The sequence below is a fragment of the Lemur catta genome, chromosome X (genome assembly GCF_020740605.2).
Source record: "Lemur catta isolate mLemCat1 chromosome X, mLemCat1.pri, whole genome shotgun sequence".
In the NCBI taxonomy this organism is placed as follows: domain Eukaryota; kingdom Metazoa; phylum Chordata; class Mammalia; order Primates; family Lemuridae; genus Lemur; species Lemur catta.
In genome coordinates, this window is record NC_059155.1 from 73,344,207 (window position 1) to 73,362,153 (window position 17,947).

The window sequence follows — 17,947 nt, forward strand, 5'->3', positions numbered from 1 at the left end:
CTGATTGGAGTGTGGCTGAGTCCTGATTGGTCAATGCGGCTGAATCTGAATGGGTGGTGCAGCTGAGTCCTGATTGGCCAGTGAGGCTGAGTCTGATTGGTCAGTGAGGCTGAGTCCTGATTGGTCAATGCGAATTGGTCAATGCTTTCCAAGAAGCCCAGCTGCATCCCAGAGCAAAACTCAAGAGTATTCGTAGCCTCATAAGAACACTTGGCACCCAACAAGGTAAAATCCACAAGGTCTGGCATCCAACGAAATGTCCGAGCAAGCAGAAAAATATGACCCCCATACTAAGGAGCAGTCAATAAATTGAAAGCAAACCAGAACTGATACAGATGTCAGCAGAGAACAAGGGCATTAAAACAGCTGTCATAACTGCATCAACGTGTTCAAAGCAGAGGTATAGAAGATGTAAATAAAGAGGACCCAAGTGAAACTTACATATATGAAAACTACCTTGTGTGAGCTGAAAAATACTTGGGAAGCAGGAGGGATGGCCTGGCCGCTGCACAGCCTCCAGCTCTCCCAGGTTGGGGTTTGCTCTTGCTGTGTCCTCACAAGGACAACGCTTGGATTTACTTCCTCTTTGACAGAACCACGAAGCAGGCAGTGTCTGCACTGTGGGGAGGGCGCTGTGGGGCGGGGCACGGCTGGGGCTCCGGGTCAGGTTCCTGGCTGGGGCTCTGCCCTGCCCTGGGCTCCTGCATGGCTGGTGCTGAATCGTCCCGATGCGGGCCTGGTCTGGCCCTGCCTGTCCCTGGGGCTTGGACAGCTTCAGTGCCAGGGGCTTCTCCCAGCCGTGTGCTGACCACACAGCAGGTTCTGGTGCTTGTCGGCTCCCGCCTGGGCCACGGACGGGGAGGACGCAGCAGGGACCCACACCCACGTCTGAGCAGCCTGTGGGGGAACTCCTGGGTCACCTGGTGAGCTTCTCTCCAGGTGTGCGCAAACTCCTCTGGCGCCTGAGCAGGTGAACCTCTCCCTGGCCTTTGAAGGTAACAGCACAGCAAACCCGCAGCTCAGCTGAGAGGCCGCTTTCTGGTCTGGAGGCATCAGGCACAGGCAGCACCGGGGGCTTGTGGGAAAGCCGAGTGTGACGGGCCAGCAGGGGCTGCTGCGAGGCTGTGGTCTCCTCTGCGCTCCTTGCAGTGCGGGTAACGTCTGCCCGATGGCGGGCAGTGGAGGGGCGGATGCCCTGGCCTGGCCATGAGGAGGCAGATGGCGCCAGGGTGGGGGGCAGAGGTCGTTGCCGCTGGGGCCTCAGCTGCTGGACCACCGGGTCCCTGCCCTGGAGCTGTCCCCTGTGGCCGAGTGACCAGGGGCGAACAGGGCCCTCCTTGACTTCTGACTCAGTCTCCCTCTCTGCATGGGGTGGGGGGCAGCAGTGGCCGGACGGTGCTCCGCTCTCGCGCTCTGCACACGGCAGGTGCCCGCGTTCGCTTCCCAGACGGCTGCAGCGACAGCGTCCCGGGAGGAGGCGGCCACGGCTCAGCCGGCGTTGCCCTCCGGCCCCGCGGGGGTTGGGACACACCGTGAAGCCCTGACTCCCCCTGGGCTCTGGGGAGGTCGTGTTCTCGTGACCTGTGGGAAGGGCCGAGGCGCCCGGGCAGAGCTGCCGCCTCTGCCTTGACCCGCCACTGCGGAGTCTGTGTCGGCCCCGTCGTGGGGGACCCGGCAGAGCCGTCACCGAGGTTAGCGTTTGTGCGCGTGGGTGAGACGGTCCCTCCCTCTGGGACTCTGCGAGTTGGTCTGAAAACGCAGGATCGTTGGATGGGGACAGGGCATCGTTCTTGTCATCCTCGTTGTTTTGTGCAGATCCAGCTTTCCAGCTGGTTAATTTTTCTTTTGCTTGAAGAATTTCTTTTAATTTTTTTTTTTTTTGGTAATGAGAATCTGGTGGTGATAATTTCTGTCATTTTTTGGTCTGAAAAAGTTATTTCATTTTCTGTTCTGATAGTATATCAGATATACCATCTGTTTGCTCCTGACCTCTGGCGTCACGCCCTGTGTGAGAGGATGCGGCTGCCAGTGAGTGAGGCTCTCCCCTGCCCAGACGTGAGGCCCCGAGGGTGAGTGCCACCTTCCGGTCCCAGCCCCGGGGACAGTGTCTTCTTGTCTGCAGCCGCCTGCTGAGGGGCGGCCGGTCCTCAGAGACCCGGAGGGGCTCCGGGTGGACATTTGGAAATGGGGAACCACAGTTTCCACCACACTGAGGTCCCCCACGCCCAGGACGTGGTAGCCACGGGTGTGACGTGCACGCGGTGGCCTCTCTACCCTAATGGAGTATCAGACTCTGAGCTGGACGTGGGTCTGGCTCAGCCTCTGTGAGGGAGTTCGTTGTCATCTCTGTTTAACTGCCAGGGTGTTCAGGTGGTTGTTCACAAATGTAGTTTCCTTACAGTAATTTCCTCCTTCCAGGGAACGTGCCATCGCAGCACAAAGTCCTCTGTGTCCTGCCTTCAGAGTCTCCAGCGTCATTGCTGTGTGAGGTCTGCGACTGCACGGTAGGTACTCCCGTGTGTTTCACCGTGTGTTTTGCAGCAGCCACACACTCCCAGGTCATCACTGTTAACCCCAAATCAGGAAACACACCTTTCTCCCTGACAGTCCAATCCACCAGGCCCACTTCACCACCTTCCCCAACTGGGAGAAAAATGTGTCTTTCCCTTCGGTTCCAGTTTTCTTTTTCTGGAACTGTTTCTGAGACTATCCCTCAGTTTCCCAGCCTTGGCAGATCTAAAGAGCAGAGATGACTCCAAGGTTGGTCTGGGCAGCGCTTCTTCCTGAGCAGACGCAGACCCCACATTCCAGGCAGGAACACCCTGTGTTTATGCCGTGCTCTCAGTGCAGCCCCCCAGGGGGAGCGCAGATCCCCCCCCACACACACACACTGGTGGTCTCAACCTAACAAAGGCAAACAGCGCTTTACAGACTCAAGTCTCGTCATGTCGCTCTCCTGATTTATAACTTTCCCAGTGGTTTCCTACTGGCCTTGGAGAAACAACGCAGGACTGGCCATGGCCTCCAGACCCTGAGCGGTCCTGCCTGCTCCCCTCTCCCACACAGTCTACCCCAGCTGCCTGCAGTCTACTCTGCTCTCACTTTCAGGGACACAGCCGGGTTTTGGTGTCTCAGGGTTTTTATTCAGGGTCTCTCAAGGCATCCACCCAGTGGACACCCTTAGCAAATTTTCAAAGCGTTTGCCCAGCTAGAGCCTTAAAGTCACAGCAGTTTGTAGTATCTAACAGTAGAAAAGTTGATAATGTGATTTTTCAAAAGACAAAAAAATTCACTATTTAGTGTATCATTTGTGAGACTCAGATTTATATATAGACCAAGGAAATAGTAGTCAAAAACAGTTTATATTTTAGATAATTAGTAAAGAAAAATTAAATCTCACTGCCAAATGAAAGGCAAATGGCCTAATTGATCATGGAAATTTCATAAGAATTTACTGAACCACATGTTACCTTGCTGTGTTCTCTAGCCGTGTGTGTGCACACGTGTGTCCACCAGTTGCGAGGTATCTCAGGTTTGCACACTTATGTTTACATCACCAATCGATATGACAAAGTCCTAGTCCATACTATGACAATGTATGTAAATATTGGAAAGCACCTTTTAAAATTTCACCATTTTTACCACTTGTGAATATATAATTCAATGGAGTGTCATACATTGGCCGTGTTGTGCAACCATGTATTTATTAATAGTTCCAGATGCTTTTCTTCTTCCTCTGAAGGAAACTCAGAGCCCATTACAAAGTCACTTTCCTTGCCCTGTCCCCCAAGTCCCTGGCAAGCACTAATCTATTTTTCATCGCCGTGGATTTGCCTGCTCTGGACATTTCATACTAATGGACTCATATAATATGTGGCCTTTTGTGTCTGATTTCCTTCACTTAGGACGTTTTGGAGGTTCATCCATGTTGCGATATACATCAGTACTTCATTCCTTTTTTCTGTATGATTAAATACATACACCATTCACCATTTTCACCATTTTTAAGTGCACACTTCAGTGGCATGAACCACATGCACATTGCTGTGTAACCATCACCACCATCCATCTCCAGAATTTCTTTCATCTTCCCCAAGTGGAACCCTGTATTCCTTAAACACCCGCTTCCTATTTCCTCTCCCCCTAGCCCCTGAGAACTACTCCAGGTGCCTCATAACTAGAGCATACTCTGTTTGTCTTTGTGTGCCTGGGTTGTTTCACTTAGCACGATGACTCAAGGTTCATCCGTGTTGTTACATATGTCGGAATTTGCTCATTTTTAAGGCTGAATTATATTTCATTGTGTGGATGGACCACATTTTATTTATCTGATCATCTGTCAGTGGACACTTGTGTTGCCCTTTTGGCACAGTGAATAATGCTACCATGAATGTGGGTATTCAAGTCCCTGTTTTCAGTTCTTTTCAGTATATACCCAAGAAGTGGAATCACCGTGTTGTAAGTTAATTCCATCCTTAATTTTTGAGGTATTGCCATATTGTGTTCCATAACAACTGCTCCATTTCAGTTTTCTCTTTCCCTTTGATGGATGAATAATAAACATATTAGTTTATGATGTATCGAATTTTGTTTATCCATCCATCTGTTGATGGACGTTTGGGTTGTTTACACCTTTCAGCTATTGTGAACAGAGCTGCTATAAATGTTCATGTACAAGTTCTTGTTTGAACATTTGTTTTCTAATCTTTGGGGTGTATACCTCGGAATGGAATTGTTGAGCCATGGTAATTCTACTTATAAATTTTTGAGGGGAACATTCAACTATTTTACGCACAGGCTGTGCCATTTTATATTTCTACAAGCAGTGTTTAAGGGGATCCAGTTTTTCTGCATACTTGCTGACACATATCTTTAATGTTTTTTAACAGTAGCCTTTCTAGTGTGTGTGAGTGGGTATGTCATTGTGGTTGGAATGTGAATTTCCATAATAACTCATAATGTGTACTATCTTCTTACGTGCTTGTTGGCCATTTGCTTGTCTTTTTCCGTGCAGTGTGTATTTTAAGCTCTTTGTCCATTTTGTAATTGGGTTGTTTGTCTTTTTGCTGTTGAGTCTTAAAAGTTACTTATATACTCTTGATAATGGACCCTTATCACATATAACACGCCTCTGTGGGTTGTCATCTTACTTTCTTGGTGGTGTGTTTGGATTCCCAAAAGTTTTTAATTTTGAGGAAATATTTTCTTTACTTGCTGTGTTGATGGTGTCAGATCTAAGAAGCCATTGTTAAACCCAAAGTTATGAAGGTTTATCTTCGTGTTTTCTTCTAGAGTTTATGTTTTTACCTCTTACATTTAGGGCTTTGGACTGTTTTAGTTAATTTTTTTGTGTGTGATGTGATGTGAGGGTATAGTTTCCTTCCTGTGCATGTGGATAGTTCTCTAACATCACTTGTTGAATTTAATGACCTCGGGCCTTGTTTACAATCAATTGACCGTAAAGGTATGGAATTATTTCTGGACTCTCAGTTCAGTTCCATTGATCTATATGTGTACCCTCATGCAGGTATCAACCTGTTTTGATTGCTGTTGCTTTGCAGTAAGGTTTAAGATTTAAAATTGAGAAGTGTGAGGCTCCAAGTGTGTCTTTCTGTTTCAAGAAGATTTTGGTTATTTGTGTTCCCTTAAAATTCCATCTGAATGTTAGGGTCAGTTTGCCCATTTCTGCCAAAAGGCCGTTTTGGATTTTTGTAGGAATTGCATTGAATTTGAGATCACTTTGTGTAGTATGGCCATCTTCAAACACATTCAGTCTCTAGTCCATGAGCATGGACTGTCTTTACATTTATTTAGATATTCTTTAATTTTTTCAGTAGCATTTTGTAATTTTCCACATACAGGTTTGCACCTTGGTTAAGTTTTTTCCTAACTGGATTATTGTTGTTGATGTTATTCAAATGGAATTTATTTCTTAATTTTATTTCCCCGTTGTCGATTACTAGTCTAAAGAAATAAAATAGATTTCTGTGCATTAATATGTTGTTCTGTGACTAAGCTGTATTTGTTTGCTAGCTCAAATAATTTTTTTAATTCCTTAGGATTTTGTATACTTAAGATCATGTGATTCGGAATCTGTGAATAGTTTTACTTTCCTTTCACATATGGATGCCTTTTATTTCCTGTTCTTATGTAAATGTTCTGGATAGAACTTTCAGTACAATGTTATTTTTTATTTCAAAATGCTAATTAAGGTGGTACAAGTCTTTTTGTTACATGGATGTCTTGTATGATGCTGAAGTCAAGGGTTTTGGTGTGTCCATCCCCAGAATAGTGTTCATTGTGGGCAAGTTTTTATCTTACAACAACTCTCCCTCTCTCCCCCCCCATAGGTTTTTCATGTCGTTTATATCGCTTTGTGTCCATGTATATCCACCTAGGAGCTCCCACTTATTAGTGAAAACATATGGTTTTTGGTTTTTCTTTCCTGAGATAGTTTACTTAGGATAATGGTTTCTAGTTCCCTCCACATTGCTGCAAATGACATTACTTCAGTCCTGTTTTTTTTTAGAGATAGGGTCTTGCTCTGTTTCCTGGGATACATGGCAATGGCATGATCATAGCTCACTGCAACCTCACACTCTGGGGCTGAAGTGATCCTCCTGTCTCAGCCTCCTGAGTAGCTGGGACTACGGGGACATGACACCATGCCTGCCTTATTTTTCTTTTCTTTTGTTTCTTTCTTTCTTTCTTTCTTTCTTTCTTTCTTTCTTTCTTTCTTTCTTTTTTTTTTTTTTTTTTTAGAGACTGGGTCTCACTCTTGCTCTGGCTGGTGTTTCCCTCCTTTTTATGGCTGAATAGTACTTCATGATTTATATACATACACACACACACACAGACACACACACACACACACACACACATATATACACACACATTTTTGTCCCCTCATGAATTGAAGGGCACTTACGTTGATTCCACATGTTTGCAATTGTGAATTGTTCTGCTATAAACATTCGAGTGCAGGATAAAATGACTTCATTTCCCTTGAGTAGATACCCAGGAGTGGGATTGCTAGATCGAATGGTAGGTCTACATTTGTTTCTTTGAGGACTCTCCATTCTGTTTTCCATAGAGTTTCTACTAATTTCAGTCCCACCAATGTATCAGCGTTCCTTTCTCTCTGCATCTGTGGCAGCATCTATTGTTTTTTGACTTTTCTTTTTTTTTTGAGACAGAGTCTCGGTTTGTTGCCCGGGCTAGAGTGAGTGCCGTGGTGTCAGCCTAGCTCACAGCAACCTCAAACTCCTGGGCTGAAGCGATCCTACTGCCTCAGCCTCCCGAGTAGCTGGGACTACAGGCATGCGCCACCATGCCAGGCTAATTTTTTCTATATATATATATTTTAGTTGGTCAGATAATTTCTTTCTATTTTTAGTAGAGACGGGGTCTCGCTCTTGCTCAGGCTGGTCTCGAACTCCTGAGCTCAAGCATCCACCTGCCTCGGCCTCCCAGAGTGCTAGGATTACAGGCGTGAGCCACCGTGCCCGGCCCTGTTTTTTGACTTTTTAATAATGGCTATTCTGATTGGGGTAACGTGGTACGTTATTGTAATTTTAATTTGCATTTCTCTGGTGATTAGTGATGTTGAGCAGTTTTTCATATGTTTCTTGGCCATTTGTCTATCTTCTTTCCAAGAATGTCTGTTTCAGTCTTTTGCCCATTCTCGGATGAGGGTGTTCATTTTGTTCTTGCTGATTTGTTTGAGTTCTTTGTAGATTCTGGATATCAGTCTTTTGTCAGATGTATAGTTTATGAGTATTTCTCCCATCGTGTAGGTTGTCTATTCAGGGTGTTGGTTATTTCCTTTGCTGTGTACAAATTTTCTAATTTAATTAAGTCCCATTTATTTATTTTTGTTTTTGCTATTTGTCTTTGGAGTCTTGATCATAAATTCTTTGACTTGGCTGAAGTCACAAAAGTTTTTCCTACTTTTTTTCTAGAATTTTTATGGTTTCATGCTTTTCATTTAAGTCTTTAATCCATCTTGAATTGATTTTTGTATATAGTGAGAGAGGGATCCTGTTTCCTTCTTCTGCGTATGGATATCCAATTTTCCCAGCACTATTTATTAAATAGGACTTCCTTTCCTCAGTGTATGTTTTCTGCTTTGTCAAAAATCAGTTGGTGCCAGGTAGATGGTTTTATGTCTGGGTTCTCTATTTTGTTCCCTTGGATTAGTCTCAGTTTTTTACACCAGTACCATGGTGTTTGGGTTCCTGTAGCCTTGTAGTATAATTTGATGTCACGTAATGTCATACCTCCAGATTTGTTGTTCAGTATAATGTTGCATGCAGAGGTGAAAGTGAGTATCTTTGCTTTGTCCCTGATCTTAGCCATAAAAGCTTTCAGTCCCCACTATTGAGATAATGTTCACTGTGTGTTTTCCATAAGTGCTTTTTATCATGCTAATAATATTGCATTCTATACCTAGCTTGTTTGGTTTTTAGATAAAAAAATGGCATTGTATTTTGTTTAAAGCTCCTTCTGTAAGAATTGATATGATGATGTGATACTTTTCCTTCATTATGCTAATATGGTGTAGTACATAGGAGATAATAGAAAAAAACTTTGTGATACAATATCTGAATAACAAAAAATGAAGTCTATTTAAAAAATCCAGGGCCGGGCGTGGTGGCTCACGCCTGTAATCCTAGCACTCTGGGAGGCTGAGGCGGGTGGATCGCTCGAGGTCAGGAGTTCGAGACCAGCCTGAGCAAGAGCCAGACCCCGTCTATACTAAAAATAGAAAGAAATTATCTGGCCAACTAAAAATATATATAGAAAAAATTAGCCGGGCATGGTGGCGCATGCCTGTAGTCCCAGCTACTGGGTAGGCCGAGGCAGGAGGATGCTGAAGCCCAGGAGTGTGAGGTTGCTGTGAGCTAGGCTGACGCCATGGCACTCACTCTAGCCCGGGCAACAAAGCAACACTCTGTATAAAAAAAAAAAAAAAATGCCAGCTGGATGTGCTGGGCCTGAAGCCAGTGAATGACAAAACGATTCTGACTGTTACATTGAAAAACACAGTGGTCGGAGGGTTTCAGGACCTCGAGGTCTCACCTGCCACTGACAGACACCTCGTCCCCCGCCAGCCCGGCCCCCGCTTCCTCGTCAGGGCGCGGCCGCGCCCCACAGAGCGGGCAGACAGCGCCCCTGCGCGCCGGGCAGGCGCCACCCGCAGCCGCCTGCAGGCCGGGCGGGGAAGAGGCTCCCGCGCGCTCCCGCCCAGGCTCGGTCGCCATCTTCTGCGCGCGCTTTCCCGCGCAGGCTCCACCCCCTGCTGCCGGCGGGCGGCTCGCCTCGGAAGCGGCTGCGCGGCGTGGGGGTGGGGGTGCCGCCACCACCGCCCATCCCGGGGCGGGGCCTGGCTGGGGCGGGGCCGGAGCGGGGCTGGGGCGGGGCCTGTCTGGGGTGGGGCGGGCCTGGGGCGGGCCTGGGGCGGGCCCGGCATGGCCGCCGCGGCGGTTGCGTCACGGAGCCCCGCCCTCCCGCCGCTCTCGGATCTCGCGACGCCTGTGCCTGCGCCTGCGCACGAGTCTGGGCGGGGCGGAGGGAGCCGGGAAGCGGAAGCGGCGAGCGCGCCGGGAGCGCAGCTGCGGGCCTGGGGGCGGCAGGAGCCGCGGAGCCGGCCCGGGAGCGGGGCTGCCGGAGCGGGCGGCCGAGACAATGGCGACGGTGAGTGCAGCGCCGGCCCCGCGCCTCCCCCTCTCGGGCCATTGCGCGGCGGCCTGAAGCCCCGAACCCCGGTCCCCGAGGGCTCCGCGGTGAGGGGGCCCGGCCCTGCCAGCCTCGCGCTGGGGGCTGCGGGCTGCGCCTGCGGCTCCGCTTCCAGGTTTGGGCGAGGTCTCCTCCCCGAGGACCGCCCTTTGGGTTTAGTCCATTCTCTCTGAGGAACCGACGCGAGCTCAGCTCGGAATTCAGGCAGGCGGGCACTGAGGCGGCCGAGCGCCCGCCGCGGGGACATGGAAATGCGGACCCCTCCCCCACTTGGCGGGTCTGGCGGTCGCGAGGGTGGTGCGAGGGGCGGGCAGGGACGCCCGGGGTCTCCTGGTGCGGGTTGGCGGGGCGGGGACCCGGGCTCCGGAGCCCCGACTGTCGCCCGAGGTGCCGGCGCGTCCCGCCCGCGGGTCCCGCCGCGGAGCTCGCCGGGCTCGGAGCGAAAGTCCCGCCGCCTCGTCGGAGGAGCGCGGGCGACTCCCGCAGGTGGTTTCACCGGCTGTGGCTGCGGGTTGTGACTTTGGTCCCGGGCGTGGTGGGTAGCGGCTCGCTCTGCCGCTTTAACAGCTGAAAAAGCGCCCCAATCCACTGACTTAAATATGTGCAAGAAACAGTGTTGAGGTTCCTTATTACCTCGCAATTATTTTAAATGATAAGGCTTCGTAGAGGAATTCGGAGGTGCTGTGCAGCTTGCAAAATTTAAAGGTTAAAGGGCTTGGAATACAGTAGATGCTCATTAAAATATTCGTTGAACGAATGAATCTGGAAACATCAGACAAAGCGGGTCTCACATCTAGTAAAATGTAGGCACATACCATTTTGCCTAAGATTAAGGAAAAAACATGTAGTTTTGTTTATATGCTTGTTCTTGATTTTTACCCAATATATGCATACTTTGGAAAATTAGTTGTTACTCTCAGTGCTACTAACATAGAAAATAAGTTTGAAACGTGAATTTTTTATTTTGAGGAAAGTTGGTATACATTATCTATTTCTTAAAAACAGGCTTTATTTCTCATTTTGTTTAAAAATAATGGAGAACATAAAGAGGCGCTGGGATTGTATTTTGAGACCCAGCTTTATTTTTCATTGTGAATAAAGTTGTTTATGTGTTTTTGAGGGACTGGTATGGTCTTTAGTTTCTTTTCCAACAAGGGAGAACTGTAAATTGAAGGAGAAAAAAAAAAAACTAATGTTGCACTAACACAATTAAACATTACCATTTCCTCAGCAGATATTCATTAAACATCTATTATGTGCTGAGATCTGTGTTGAGTGCTGTTTCTGGGGATGAACAAAACTCACAATAATCCTTTTTTAAAACGAGCATAAAGTTCTTATAATCGATGTTGCAAGTGGAGGCTGTCTTAAACGCCTAGTGCCTGCTTTAAGTTAGGAAAGATGGCAGGTGAACTGCAGGAACTGTAAATTCCTAACAGTCTATTTAAAAGTTAATAAGTAGCTTAAAAGGGCTAAGATTATTGGGTTACACTTTCATATTGTCTGTTTAGTAAAATCTATCTACATTTTAAAAAGAAGAGAGGAAGAGATTTAACAAACTGGTGTTTTTATTATCTCTCTCTCACAAGAAGATTTTAGTACGGTGTATTTATTGAAAGGTCATGTATTTCTGGTTCTGTGTTCTGTAAATAATCTTTGCAACAACAATATTTTCTATGTTTAAAAATCACTGATGATAAACATTGGATTCCTTTTCCATAAGAAACGTTTTTAAGTAAAGCACCATTTCAGGAATTTTATTTTGTCCTTTTCTTTACTATTTACAAACAAATACAGTATTAACTTGATAGTGCTGAAATTAGAAGGATTATTAGTAATAACTTGTGGTTCCATATATGGACTTTACCTGTAGTTTTACAACTGATAAAACTGCTTGTTAAAAAGAAGATGAAATTTTTAGTATTGCATTTATTCTAAGGTTGCATTGCCTATTTTTATCTTATTTATATATGTTTAAAAACAATATTTGGCCTCTTCCGAAGTCTGAGTTAATGCACTCCAAAGCCAACCTTGATCTTTACAAAATAATGTAGATTACTATTTTTTTTGCAGTTAGCTTTTGTATGTTGGTGGACCCTTTTGACTTGTCAATGCTTATAATAGTTTGTACATTGTTGAAAATAATGTATATGTTCAAATAGACCTTTCAGATTTTAGACTTACTGGCTATTAGCTTTTTATGATTGTTGTTCCTAGGAATAATAAGGAAAGAAATCCCTCAAATTTTAGTAGTAGAGAGTTGTGATAGTTTTTCTTTAAATGTGTATTTTTTGGAGGAAGAAATGTATATTTCTTGACAGTTTACTGCTATCAGTCTGGTGTTGATACGAATCTAATAGTGATGATAAAGAACAATGTAAGCAGGCTGTGGTGTGTTAAATAAAAAGTGCCTGGCATGTTTTTTTTTGGATAAGCGCATCATCAGAATTCTTGACAATCAACAGCATTGAGATATGTTAAAATAATTTTTCCAAGACATCAGGATTCATAATGAATTTTTTTGTACTTTAGAAAACACTGTAAATGTTTTTAAAGTATTATTCCTGTGTTGGAGTAGTTCATAATATTTTGAGGCTGAGGATTATCCTATTTTGTAATTGTTGGAATATTTGAAATGTTGGTGTTTTCTTCATCGAGGTAGATGTGTCTGCTGGCGGGGGGGCGGGGGGGGGGTTCATTTTGATCCTCCCTCAGGAGAGCATATCCCACATTGCAAACCATCAGTGACAGAAGTCAGAAGTTTAGAGTGCCCAGCCCTAAATCTTTAATTTTATGGCTTAAGTAAATTATAATTTTTAGAGACTCTGACATCCTTCTTTTCACTCAACTAGCTTACTTTATAGCTTACTTTAATTAGGAGGAACGTAATGGTGTGTTTAAGCCTAATCAAACAGATATCAGCAATATATGTTGAGTAGGGTAAACAAGTTTATCACCAAATCACTAGACTTCTGAGGATGAAAGAGAGTAATGGTAATGTTAATCATTCACTACAGAAATAGGTATAAATCTGGACTGCCCCAGGCAAATCCGTGACATATAGCCACCATCATGTTGCATGAGTGTAGTTAAAATTAATATCTTGCACCTTCGTGTCATGAGGTAGAATAAAGTAATGTTCCATTTATTTTAGGCAGGGCAAAGTTTTAATTTCTCCTTTGTTGAAATGATGAAAATAGTCTTTAAATGCCTCTCATACGTTTTCTCATTCTCTCTTATTCCACCAAGGGAATCTTGGTCAAATGACAATCAGGAAAGATGGTTTAATCTATATAAGAACACCCTGCAAATTATAAAGTGTTATAGTAACATAAGTTATATTCCATTATCAAGCCAGGAGGCAATGGGATAGGAAAGCTGAAGTTTATTTCTGCTTTTCTGACTTTGGTCTTAACCTTAAGGTTTCATTATTTGAGTGGTCTTAGGTAATCCCCCAAGATGGATTCCCAAGTCCAAAGTGAAATACTTGATTAATATATGTTGCTTTCTACTAACATGAATGATAAAAAGTAAATTGCTTTAACAAATTGTTCTATTGTTAAATTTGTTTTTTAAAAAAACTCACTTATCCACAAAGAATTAACAGATTCATAACTAGATTTTTATGTACTTAAAGTTCTTACATATTAATACTTTCCTTAAACAGTTTATACATTTAGTACTATATGATAATTCTTAAGGGCTTTATTTTCATTGCAGTGGTACCAGTGGTATAACCTGCTTATTTAGGGAGAAGAATAAATTATTTTTAAAATTACAAGATGTAGACGTAACATAATTTTTATAATCTTACTTTTGGCTATAAAACAATATCTATTTTAAGTTGGGATTACATTTTAGTCCCTGTCTCATTAAATTAACTAGTTATGCATGAAAGCCAGTATAGTATTTCTAAATTTCAGCTATTCCTCTACCGTCTTCACAATTTACCATAGCCCTGTTACCTATAATGTTATTCTGTATTTTTCTTTAAATGATTCTCCTTTTCACGAAATTTTAAGTGTGAAGAATAATTCACTCTTACATATAAGAAATATAAGAAATATTATTTCCCATAAATAAAAGACATACATAAACATGCACTAAATTAAATACATAACTGTTAAAGGTTAATGTTATTAATATTTATATGTACCTCCCAAAGTTATCTCAAGTACTTCTAGTGTGTATCTGGCACACTTTGCAAAATACTAGTGTTAGCACATAGTAACTATACACAGACTGGGTTCAAATCCTAATTCTTGTTAACTGTGACTTGGCAGCATGAGTTTCTTAGATTCAGTTTCCTCATCTGTGAAGTCAAGTTGATGGTTTTACTCTCATAGCCTTCATTATTGTAAGGGCTAAATAATGCCAGTGAAGAGTGCCTGCCACATAGTAAGAGTGCAGTATTTGCTAGTTCTTATTATTGTTTTTATCATCTTAATCCTCAGATATCTTTGTTATCTGACAAGAGTCATCCTAAACAAAATACATCAGCCAAGAAAGACGGTTTAAAAAATGGTGATATAAATGTAGACTTTGATCAACTGAAACTTGATGATAAAGGTTAGTATAAAAATATATTACCTTTCATAGTTGCCAGAAAACAGTCAGGGTTTAAAATATCTCTAGTGTTTATTCATTAAATCAAAATAAATATTTTTAATAGACTACAATGCCATCGTTCTGATTGTGAATGTTAAGTATGTTCTTATTTTTGCTTGACTTGTCTTTAAAGTCACCTAATATATCTGATAATGCTGAATAATAATATGGACTTTTATTCTTCTGCTTCATGTTTCCAATTTGAAAACTTTTCTTGTGTTTAATTGTATCTCTGTAAATTGTGTACATTTTTTTAGTTTTCTCCTCTATGAAAAGAGATTATGGTCATTCCAAAAAGATCATTAATTTTAATGATATAAAGAGCTGCAGCACTACTTAGTCCTTTTAAAGAAGTTTTCACTTATTCTGTATATAATGTCTTTTTTCCAGTAAAGAATAATTGAAAAATCAGAAAAGTAACAGTTTTAATAAACTGGGAATCAATATTAATTACAGGGAAACTAAGAAGCAGATCACTCAAACTGAAAAGAACTTTTTATTTTGAGACTGCTGAAATCCCTTCTCACAGAATCTTTATGCTTGGTTTTCTTATTTTGCTTAATATTCATCTTTAGATTTGTATGTCAAACAAGTAATTATCATAGTGATTCATCATGCTTTTTAGATAACTTTTCAGAGGGTTAAACATTATAGGTAATTCATAGCTCATTGTTTTCAATTTATGAGACTGTAGAAATTACCAAGAAATAAGTAAAGGCTGGTTTGATGCTAAAGAAAACCTGACAGGAGCTGACTTCTCAGGAAGGCAAGAAAATCAAATAGAACAAGATAGATGGAATCCGAAGTTTACACTAGATTGCTTTAACAATTTACTGAGAAATCCTAACCTATTTGTAAAATAATACTTACCTGCTTCTGTGTTGTGTTGAGTGCCTGAGCTGTTTTAATGTTTTATTCCTGTTTGTGGCTTTTCTGTATACAAAATGAGAAATTGGCCAGTTGGAGGTCAACTTTTTATTTTATTTATTTATTTGTTTTTTAGTTTTTTGAGACAGAGTCTCGCTTTGTTGCCCGGGCTAGAGTGAGTGCTGTGGCGTCAGCCTAGCTCACAGCAACCTCAAATTCCTGGGCTCAGGCGATCCCACTGCCTCAGCCTCCCAAGTAGCTGGGACTACAGGCATGCGTCACCATGGCCGGCTAATTTTTTGTATATATATATTTTAGTTGGCCAGATAATTTCTTTCTATTTTTAGTAGAGACGGGGTCTCACTCTTGCTCAGGCTGGTCTCGAACTCCTGAGCTCAAACAATCCACCCACCTCGGCCTCCCAGAGGCGTGAGCCACCGCGCCCGGCCTGGAGGTCAACATTTTAAAGAGCAGAAAATTGCTAAAAGCTTAAATCCAAGATTTAGTTAGCAGGTAGATAAGCTGCATTGTTTTCCACTGAGCCCTCATTGGACACTTTCCAGGTGTGGTTACCTGGTGAACAAAACCAACTTCTCAGTTTTCATCAGGTAACCAGTACTAATCTATCAAATCCGTATTAGTGATGAAAACTATTTGCTTTCCTTCACTTTAATAATTTCATGTATTTCAGGAATATTTGCATCTTTAGATAGTCCTTAAATGCTTATAATAGTTAGAATTTTCTCTAGTGCCTGTGATTATTCTATCATTTCTTGTGATAGTTATGCTACCTTCCTTTATTTTTATCTATATGTTTCTGTGGGTTTTTTAATTTTCCATATTAGCAATGGTTTTATTTTTTTTCTGCTTGTGTAAATAATGGCTTATTAAGATTTTTAAATAAAATATGAAAATATAAGAAAATTAAAATTACCTGAAGTTTCTCCAACCTGCAGTAATGAATATTTTAGTGACCATTTCAATGCATTTCTTTATGCATATACCAAACTTAATGTTATATCATCTGATTTTATTGTAACTATTTTTTTCTTTTCTTGCATTATTTTTCTCCATATCACTTGTCACAATACTGTGTGTTTTGCTTACTTGATACTTGATTAATTACTTGGTTGACTGCCTTCCCACCCTTACATATTAGCTCAGCAAGATCAAGGATTTTTGTTCACTGCCAAGTACAACATGCAGCCCATAGAGTGTCCAGTAGGTATTTTGTACTGAATTAGTGAAGGGTTAGGTGATAGGTGTAATGTATACCTTCTGACTCCTTTACTGTACTGTATCTCTTTACTACTTTTTCACTGCAATATAAAAATGTAAAGCTAGGTGGTTTCACTATTTTCTCTGTAGAATACATTTATAATCCAAAGAGATTAACAAATTAAATGAAGTTAATGAAGAAGGTTAGGTATTAATTACCTAAAGATGAAAGACTCTGCCTGAATCCTAGCACTAATACTTAACAGATTTGTGACCTAAACTTCTATGACCTCAGTATCATCATCTGTAAAATGGAAATAATATTAATAATAGCTCCCTCATGGGGTGGTTGGGAGAATCATGTGGGGTGATGTGTATATAAAGTGCTTAGCATGTTGCCTGGAGCATTCAGTAAGTGCTAGGCTACTCTTGTTACTATTTTACTTACTGAGCACAATAAAATTTACAAATCTCCCATTATTATTTAAAAATCATTAAAACATAAGTAAAAGTACTCATGGATTCATTCAACAATATTTGTGTACTCCCTATGTGCCAGGTATAGGATTTGCTAGTAATTCAAATCTCAATTTAGTGAATCTTTTTTGATTTCAGACCAGGTTCCCTTCACAATATTGACTGTGAGATTGCAGTCTGAGAATTTTGAATTTTTTTTGTCAAGGAAGAAAAAAATTATCTATAATCCTAGTATTTGTGGTTTCCTAAATCATGCTGTCTAACTCAAGTAATTTGTCTCTTTTTTTCGTATGTGCTCTTAACATTATCACAAGTTATATAATACCTGCTGTTGATATTTATCTGATTGAAAGATTTTCTTGGTGCACTATTTCCCCAGCAAAGGAATGTGTGTAAAGAAGTCTCTGAAACCACTAGCTCTAGCCAGTGCTAACACTAAGGAGTTAAGATCCTGTGTACATCCAGTGTTCTCACAGCACTTCTCTGAACCAAGGACAAATGACAGACTTTTTTAGTCGTGATGTACAGTCAGCCCATGGGTTCTGTATTCATGGATTCAACCAACTTTCTTGTCAATATTTGCTAAACAATGCAGCATAACAACAATTTACATGGAATTTACATTGTATTAGGTAGTATAAGTAATCTAGAGATGATTTAAAGTATACAGGAAGATGTGTGTGGATTATATGCAAATACTATGGCATTTTATATAAGGGATTTGAGCATCCTCAGATCTTGGTATGTGCAGGGAGTCCTAGAACCAGTCCCCCAGGGATACCAAGGGACAGCTGTAACAGATTACTCCATTTAGATGTAATTTATTTATTTGAGCTATGAGAGACTTAATATTAACTAATCCAACCCATTTATTTTTTAAGATATGGTTAAGGCCCAGAAATCTTAGCACTGTACTCCAGGCTTTTGGTCTTTAGTCTGGTCTTGCTGATATTTGCTGATAACTTTATAATAAGCTTTGTGATAGTAAAAAGAAATCATGAAATATTTAGCAATTTTTCATTTTCTCTTAAACATGTCA

General features: G+C 42.0%; 1 long non-coding RNA gene across 3 annotated transcripts in view; it reads left to right on the plus strand.

Annotated features, from left to right (window-relative positions):
- Nucleotides 1–2,464: 2,464 nt before the first annotated feature.
- LOC123628839 overlaps nt 2,465–17,947 on the plus strand; it is a 48,693-nt gene continuing 33,210 nt past the window's right edge. The window contains exons 1-2 of one of the 3 annotated variants that reach the window (XR_006731763.1): nt 2,465–2,504; nt 14,193–14,307. This is a non-coding gene — a long non-coding RNA (uncharacterized LOC123628839). Of the gene's footprint in view, nt 2,505–9,559; nt 9,697–14,192; nt 14,308–17,947 lie in introns of those variants that run through there. The other 2 variants (XR_006731762.1, XR_006731761.1) reach the window with 2 other exon arrangements.